Genomic DNA, 8,576 nt, shown 5'->3' with positions numbered 1-8,576 from the left:
GTTCAACATCTTAATGCCCATTATAGCCACTCCCATAATCTAAATCTAAAAATTGGCAACATCCGCTTTCAACTATGTTAGCCGAATACTCATTCTCTTCTTAGTCCTAAATTCGGCACCTCCAACAAAATGACTTAACAACTTCAACTTTCATGCTAACATAATAAGCAACTTAACACATCCATATAACTAACATGTTAATAGCATCAAGGTATCAACTAAAATTTTTAAGCTTCTTTGTCAAATCCCAACTCTCCAACAACCCCAAATCCAACCATGGGATAGATAGAATTCAAACTAACAACCAAAAATATACATGAATTTAAAGGAATAACTTCAAAATACCTCAACCTAGATACAAGTATGGCCGAACTTCTCCAAAGCTTTTCTCTCTTTCTTTTACTTGGTTTTTCGGCTAGGAGATGGCAAGTATGAACACCCCTTTTTTTTTGTTCACTTTCCTATTATTAATCTTTATTTCTCCTCTATTTTAATTACTTACCAATATTAAATAATAAACAACATAATCTTGGAAGAATGAAGCCATGCTTGGCCACCCACTCAACATAATTTGGGCATTTTGACATGCAAACCCAAATTTTCATATTTCAATACTATTTGGTCCTTACTTATTTACCTATCAAAATTTTCTAAGTCTCTCAACTAAATCCTTTCAAGCAAGATTCACATTCCTAAGATAAAAATTAAAACATCAAATTTTTATACAAGTACTACCACACATATAAGGTATGCAAATAAAATTTTAACTAAATTTTATGACTCGGTTTTGTGGTCCCCAAACCACATTCCGACTAGGGTCAAATTAGGGCTGTCACACTAGGAAAGTTAATCACATGTACCATTCTTTTGATGGATACTACTTACTGGCCTTACCTTTGGCGGATTCCCAAACCGAGTTTGCTAAATTAGATCATCAACCAGATCATACCCTGATTCAAACCAAATACTCACTGATAATGAACACTCAAGGTCATCCAGAAGAAATCCAAATGTGGCAGATATCAAATAATTCATATTTCAATCTTTCATAGCATAGTTAAAATTTGTACTAACAGACACTAATAGCTTTCATAATTTGAATACATCCATATCCTAATCTGATAGACTATTATGGCGAAATGTGTTTACAAGTACAAATGTAATTTTTCATTCAGAATATATCTCGTACGACTTCTTAAGCTTTATTACCAAATCGAATAAACCAATCTATTTTCAAACTCATTAGATACTCAGTATAGAACTATTGAAGAGATATAAGAAGTTAACCAAATATTAACAGAAGGGTGAATAACTTAACTCTCCATACACATACATATCACTAAATATGCCCATAGGATGATAGACAACTTTCCACAAAATACACCACAAAGTCTTAGCAGATCACACCATACGGGTAATCATATAGAATCACATGTTTACTATCCTGACGGACATTCACAGAAAGTGCCATGGGTTTCTCCTCCATGGACTTATACATGGTTTTATGTCATGATATGCCAGTCTGGTTTACATATTATGGAAGGCATCACTATTAATATTAATACAATCATATATTGTCATGGATCTCAGCCATATGGACTTACATATCCTCATGACATGATCTGTTAGTCTAGCCTTCACCTTAGTGGAGGTTACACCATGAGTGTTTTCACATCATACATTTCCATGGTTCTCAACCATATGGTTTTACACTTATTTTTGTATTGTGATCTTTCAGTTTGGTTAGCAATATACTTGATCTACCAGAGGCATCACAAGGGCCCAAAATTTACTTACCAAATTTTCTTCATGCATAGTTAATCAATATGATAGTTAATTGATTCATATATTCCTATATAACACTTTACCTGTATACTTACCAATCACTTACTATTCATACATCAATTCATACGTAATATCATCACACACAAATAACATCTTTTTTTATGCTTCACCCACTTACCCGTTTTATCATTATATATAAGTCTTTACCTGAATAATTAACATGCAGGAGTCAGAATAGAGACACTCGATACTCACCTAGATTGTAGATCAAATTCTAAAATCAGACATCCCTCTCGACCCAGCAGCAACAGCTGCTTAAATAACACAAATTCATCATTAAAACTCATTTTCATACAAATATCTAACATCTGAATTATAGATAACCTCTATGCAAGACCTTGTATTATTAACTTACTGCACCTACAGTACATAACATTTTTACTTCTTCAAAAGCTTAAAATACAGAGCTATAATACTTACCGGAAGTAGAACAATCACTGATTAAATCAAGAACCTTAGCTTTCAGCTTAATGAGGAAGAGATAACAATTAGATGTTTTAAAAGAAAAAAAAACTATAGAGTAATATTGAAGGAAGAAGAAACTACCTCACAAACCCTTCTCACCCATATATATAATCAACTTCCCTTATTAGAACATAACTAGTGTTGCTTTAAGAGAAACATAAATGAAAATCCTATATAATTGATATCTGACCAGTCAATCTAGTTGACCCCTAACTAGATCACATTACAACACCCAACTAACATAGTACTAAGGCAAATTGGGCGTGATATGATTATGGTGGTAACTGTAACAGCTCGATTTTGGGCCTAGTTAGAATAGTGGTTTCAAAACCACTAACCCGAGGTTAGAGAAATTATTCTTAATATTATTTTATGTGTGATGGCAAGTTTATAAAGGTGCATGAAAATTTTGGTGGTTTAATTTTAGCGTTTGTGAGCTTAATTGCGAAAAAGGACTAAATCGCATAAGTACAAAAGTCCTATTTTGATAGCTAAGGTTGTTAAATAGCTAGAAAACCTAAATTGAGGGTCTTTAAAAGGCAATTAGACCATTCAAAGAGGCATGTCTGGCCATAGGAGACAAAGATGGTCAAAATAGTCAAAAGATAACTAGGGTTGGTAATTGATGACATTAGCAAATTGAATATTAAAATAAAAGCAAAGGGGTCATCTTTCTTCTCTATTTTTTCCACTAAAAATAGCAGCCATAAGAGGGTTTTTTGAAGCTTGAAATTTTAGCCACTTAGTCTCTTTACAAATAAGTGATCTTGATGTTTTTTCTTGATGATTTTTGTACTTTTAGAACCCTTATAGCATGTGCTTTCAAATAAGGGGACTATTTTGCAAAATGGCTGAAAGTCTAGGGTTTTACCATGAGAGTGTTCATGCTGTTTTCTAAAATTTCATGGAAGAATATGAGTTATGGTTGTGTAATAAAAAACTTCTATGAAGTAGTTTTCATGGAAACCCTAACTAGAGACCAGTTTGCATAAGTTAAAAATTTGGTGATAAATGTGAGAAATAATGGAAATTTTGGGCTGCTATAGGAGTAAAAAGGGTTCAGCTAGGCTTAAGATATAGAGAAGTTGGATAAAAATCGATTTTCATACCTTAGGGTAAAATGGTCATTTTGCAAAAGTTTAGGCACAAAATGGTCTTTTTGCCCAATTTTTAAATTGTTGAGTACAAAGCAAGTGGACTAAGCTGAACTAGTCATCTACATTTTGTAATACAAGGTAAGTTGTGTGTAAATAATGCAACTACATTGTTATCAATTGTGCATGAATTTTTATAGCATAAATTGCTCATTTGTGTGCTAGTGTAAGACATGTCTGGGACATGCATTGGCCACAGTATGAGAACCAGTGTAAGTGTCACAACCCTAAATTGACCTTAGTCGGAAAGTGGTTTCGGGACCACAAAACCGAGTCATAAAAATAATTAACTGTCATATTCTATGTTTATTATATGTGAATATGCATGTGTGAAAGTTTCATACTTTACTTTTGTCATTTGTATGTGAAATTTATTAGTTGGGACTTAAGTGAGACAATTGTGAAATGTGTTAGGCAAATGTAAAAGTGATCTAACAGTATATGTTGTCAAAAAGGTTGGACTTGCATGTCAAATTAGCCAATTCTTTAGATAGTGGCCGGCCATGTTATTGATTAAAACATATTATATTTATTTTATGTTAATATTTTATATTACAAAAGGAAATAATGAATAAAGAAAAATAAAATATTGATTAGTGGGAGGAGAAACCAAAGTTAGTCCATGTTTGCTCCTCCATTGCCGTAACTAGAAGAAGAAGAAGAAGAAAATCTTTGGGAAAATTCGGCTATAGTGGTTGGCTAAATTAAGGTAAGTTCAATGTTATTCTTGGAAACTTAAGCATCATTTGGATGATTAGTTTAAATTCTACCTATTTTATAGTTTGAAGGTAGGTTTTGAATGAGTTAAGATTCGGCTAAGGTGTTTTAAAAAAAATATGGTGCATTGCTTTGATGTCTTTAGCATGCTAATTGGGAAGCATTATGTAGATGATACATAAGATTGTGAAGTGGCTATTCGGGTTCTATAATGAAATTTTGCCAAAGCCGAATGTGTCATGAAGAAAAATGTTATATGTGCATTATATAAGTATATGTGTATTCAGCCAAATGAAATTGATTTGAAGTTTTGATAGGTTGGGGGATGAATGGCCGAATGAGCTATAGCCTATGTAAGGATAAATTTTGTATATAAGTTGTGTGTGTATGTGTGGCTTTATTAGTTAATGGCATTCGACATTATTCTTCATTTATATATATGTGCATTCGGTCTTTGGGAGTAAATAGATGAATTAAAATGATAAAGAATGTTTCTAAGACTTGTTAAGTCGTTGTGGCTATTGCCGAATGTATGTTTGGTTAAAGGAAATTTTCAATCGTTTATGCATGAGTATGTAAACTAAATATTTAATGAATATTCGGTAAAATAGGGTTAAGGGTTAAGTCATAAGAATTTTGGGTGGTATTCATATTTGGACATTAAGTTTATATATACTTTGGCCATGTGAGTTAAGTGTTAAGTAACCTAATTATTTGATATGCACATTCGGTCATTGTTTGGCAATGATATAACCTATGTGTAATTTGCTACATTTGATCATGAGATGGAATTTGCATATGAAAGTTTAAGCTTGAGTAGTTAGGGTTAAATAGGTCATATAATGATCTTAAATGGATTGTATGCATATGAGTGTGTAGGTATTTGTGTGTGCAGCATTAAAGCTAAATGGAAATTGGTATTGTGGTAAATGTTGATAAGATGACATTCGGAGTTAGCTATACATTTTGGAACTATACTGTAATTTGGAAATAAAAGTGTATAGTATTAAAATATGCATTATATATATATATGCATGTGTATATGCGGTTGTGCATAACTATGAGTAAATGATTAAGTGATGATAATCTTATATAGGTATGAATATATATATATATGTCTTATGTATGTACCATGTACTTATAGTGACAATCGGAAGTATGATTGAATTCATGCATATGAGAGCATGATAAGTTATATGAATCTTTGTTGATGTATGCGAATTTGATATTGATTGAATAAGTATGAAATCGATTCATGACATATTTTATAAAATATAATATGTATTGGAGTTTTATATGATTGTCAAATGTGACTACTACGAAGTAAAGTTGAGTAAGTAATTTAAATAAATCTATTTGTTTTAATTAAGCTCAAGAGCAAAGGGAGTCTAAATCAGATAGGGGAAAGGAGAAAGCAGTCGAGTAGATTATCCGCAACTGTTCAAAATATTCGAGGTAAGTTTTAAGTAGTCTCCTTTAGTATATAATTGACAATGTCTTTATAAGAGTATATTAGGTGAATTGCGATCTTTGCTTTGCACTTGAATAAAGTTGAATAATAGATAATGCATGTATATGACTTATAGTCTGATGGTCACTTTGAGTTTAAGATTAAATGGTGAAAAGAATGAGTGATATGAGATATAACTCTTGAGCTGAAATGTGAATGATGATGTGCATATTGAGTTCATATTTGAATGTAATATATGACTATTAAGTGATAAGATGGCTGAGATGTGTTATAATATGACCAAGTATGTATGAGACTAGAAATATATCCAGACATGAGGTCCGCATGCTATATGCTGGAAATATATCCGGACATGAGGTCCGCAGGCTATATGCTGGAAATATATCCGGACATGAGGTCCGCAGGCTATATGCTAGAAATGTATCAGGACTTGAGGTCCGCAGGCTACGTGCTGGAAAAATATACGGGTTCAAGACCCGCAGGCTTATGCTAGTAATGTATTCCGAGCTCTAAGACTTGACAGAACCGATGCCAGTAAGTTAAGTAAAATTACGACTTCGAATGTCTGTGGTAAACATCATTGTGTAAGTATTATATATTTTACATGTTAAGGTTCGTGTTACGTGCTCGTATTTGAATTGATTTCTAAGTGATTTATTAGTATCAAAGATTGATATATATGTATATATGTATGTGAATGAGTTCGGTGTTTAAGGATAAGACAATGATATATATATATTTGGTCAATGTAAGTCATCATATGAAAGAATGTGACTAAAAGTAGTAGTATAAGCTATGTAGATAGTGAAATATGTGTTAGAAGTTTTCTTGTGTATACATACATACATATTCGGCCAATAGAGTGTATAACTAAGGTACTGGTGTATGTTTGGCCAAGTGAATCGCAATTAGAATACGAGTTTTGTGATACTCAATATTCAATTTTAATGACAAGCTTTAATAGTATGAATTGCTTAAAACTTACTAAGCCTCGAAAGCTTACTCTGTTTCTTATTTCTTTGTTTTATAGATTGTTGATTTTGGCTATCGACTCGGGGATCGTCAGCAATTCTTCATACTATCGATCTTTTTGGTACAGTTATACTTTGGACTCGATATGGCATGTATAAGTTAGGCTGTTGACAAAAATGTTTTGTAATTGTAAATATTTTGGCCATATGAAAATGGCATATATATAACTCAAGGTTCAGTATGTATTCAGCTCAATTTCTGCTTTTGTTGTAAAATTTTTGTGAGTTAAAAATTAAATGTTTAGCTCGGTAATACCTTGTAGCCTAACCGGCGATCGGACTCTGGCTTGGGGTGTTACAGTAAGACCATGTCTGCGATATGGCATCGACATTGAAACGAGAGCTCGTATAAGACTTGTTTAGGACATGCATTGGCCTCGAGATGTAAGCCAGTGTAAGACATGTCTAGGACATGCATCGGCTACGGGACGTGTCAATGTAACACCGTGTATGGGACATGGCATTAGCACGTATAGGGGTGTCAGTGTAAAACAATGTTTGGGACATGGCATCGGCATGGATATGTGAGAGCTAGTGTAAGACCATGTCTGGAACATGGCGTCGGCCTTGAATTCGATAGTCAGTGTAAGACCATGTCTAGGACATGGCATCGACTTAATGGATGAGCCAGTGTAAGACCATGTCTAGGACATGGCATCGACATTATACCCTATGTTTGAGGCTTAGTGAACATCTGATAGCATTCCAAATGGTTCAACGATAAGTGTTACAATTTAAGTTAAACAAGAAAAGTATAACCATGTTGTGAGTGGTATGGGTACCTATTTGAAACGTATGAGATGTGAATTGTATGGGATAGTGATGAGTAAGATGTGCTTATGCCTACTTTTGTACTATAAGCATGATGATGAATGTTTAAGTTGTTGTTATATTTATTTGCACGCAACTTACTAAGCTTTATGCTTACTCCCTCTCTTTTCCATTTTCTTATAGTGCCGCCTAATTAGCTCAAAGATCATCGAACGTCAGAGTCATCGATCACATTATCATCTGAAGCACTTGGTATAGTTAGATCTTTTATTTTGATTATGGCATGTATAGGACCCTGGCTTTTGAGTTTTGTGTCATTGTTAATTGGCCAAATGTGTTGGCTTACTTTAGCATTTAATTCATTTTGTATAAGGCCATGGAAAAATGGATAATATTGAAAGTTATTATGTGAATGCAAGCTGGTCTTTCATGAATGTGAAATTGTTGACATGGTTGAATATATGTAATGTATATAGGTCTTAACTATGGTTGTTTGCTTGAGAAATCATATTAAGTTAAACTTTGATATGTTTGTTGATGTTAGACTGTGTTTCAGGGTGGCAAAGGCTTGGTAGATAGCTTTATATTGTCCACACGAGCGTGTGTCTAGGTTGTATGTGACACAAGGTCAGCCCCATAGGTGTGATGTTCAGCTGTGTGTCCCCTGCACGTAAAATTTGCAAGTTAGAATGCATGGTAGTAAACACACAGGCAGAGACATAGCCATGTGGAGGACATGGCCTTTGGCCATGGGTGTGTGCCTTGGTCGTGTACCTCTTATTGGATGCTAACGTCAGAAACTGAATGTCAAGGTTTTTAGACATGGGCTAGGACACGGGCGTGTCATGGACGTGTTAGGAACACGGGCCATAGGCACGGGCGTGTGTCAACCCATGTGAAAACCCTTGTAGATTTGAATTTAGAATTTAATTCACACGTTCATGGGACACAGGCGTGTCCCTAGATGCTTAGGCTGTGTGTGTCACACAGGCCATCAGCACAGTAATGTTATAATGACCACATGGTCATGTTACCCTTCCAAACAGACGTGTGCCCTGTTTCAAGAGTTATTTTTCTAAAGTTAGTTAAGGGACCCGAGTTGGTACTGAATGGTTTCCAATG

This window comes from Gossypium arboreum, chromosome 13, assembly GCF_025698485.1.
Source record: "Gossypium arboreum isolate Shixiya-1 chromosome 13, ASM2569848v2, whole genome shotgun sequence".
In the NCBI taxonomy this organism is placed as follows: domain Eukaryota; kingdom Viridiplantae; phylum Streptophyta; class Magnoliopsida; order Malvales; family Malvaceae; genus Gossypium; species Gossypium arboreum.
This window is presented reverse-complemented; position numbering follows the sequence as displayed.